This window comes from Notothenia coriiceps, unplaced genomic scaffold (assembly GCF_000735185.1).
Source record: "Notothenia coriiceps isolate Sejong01 unplaced genomic scaffold, NC01 NC01_scaffold00037246, whole genome shotgun sequence".
In the NCBI taxonomy this organism is placed as follows: Eukaryota; Metazoa; Chordata; class Actinopteri; order Perciformes; family Nototheniidae; genus Notothenia; species Notothenia coriiceps.
Window position 1 is genome coordinate 26189471 of NW_011369947.1, and position 1131 is coordinate 26190601.

The following is a 1131-nucleotide window of genomic DNA, read 5'->3' on the forward strand; positions in this document are numbered from 1 at the left end:
TGCAACGATTACGGAAACAACGTAATCGAAATAAAACGATAATTTTTTTATTATTATTATTTTTTGATTTTTTTTAATATAATTTCTTTTTTTTCATTGGTTTTTCAGTTGAATTATACGTAAAGTTCAGGGTAATCAACTGTTAAAAAAATACTGTTCACATTTTTTTTCTCCTATAAATTGATGTTTTCAAAGTAAATGGATAATCGTTTTTAATAATCGTGATATCAATTATTGACCCAAATAATCGAGATTATGATTTTTGCCATTATCGAGCAGCCCTACTTTCAACTTCATAACTCATGTCCTTTGAGGCCCTTTGTTAAACCTCCCCTCACTCCATTCCCCCGCCCAGTTATCTTCACACAGACCTCCCTCCGCTTTATCATACTCTCCATGAACCACTCGCGCCTATATTCATCAAAACATCCATTCGATCTATCCATCCAGCTCTTTGTCCCTTTTTCCTTCCATTTCTGTGTCCTTCATTTTCTTTCTTTAGCACCATCACTCCTTTTCACTATCCTGCTATTTTTCTTTTTTCTTTGGCTAGCCATTCTCTAGCTCTCTCCATTCTTTCATCTCTGCCCTGCTAGTGCTAATGAGCGTTGCCATGGCCGGATCGATACAGGATGGAGTGTTTGTTCTCAGCACTGAGAGGAAAATGAATCTGGCTGCCATGCATCATTCCCTCTGTGTGTGTGTGTGTGTGTGTGTGTGTGTGTGTGTGTGTGTGTGTGTGTGTGTGTGTGTGTGTGTGTGTGTGTGTGTGTGTGTGTGTGTGTGTGTGTGTGTGTGTGTGTGTGTGTCGTGTGTGTCGTGTCGTACGTCGTAGATAGTACGTACGTCGTACGTAGTCGTACGTACGTACTATAGTAGTACGTAAGTAGTTACGTAGTGTGTAGTCGTAGTACGTACGAAGTAGGTACGGTAGGTAGTGTAGTAGTCGTAGTAGTAGTACGTAGTAGTGGTAGTAGTGTACGTCTGTGTAGAGAACGAAGTCGAGAGTAGTAGTAGTGTGTCGTAGGTAGTGTAGTGTGTGGTGTAGTAGTGTGTAGTGTAGTAGTGTACGTGTAGTGTTCGTGTTAGTAGTAGTGTGAGTGTGTTGTGTAGTGTACGTGAGAGTAGGAG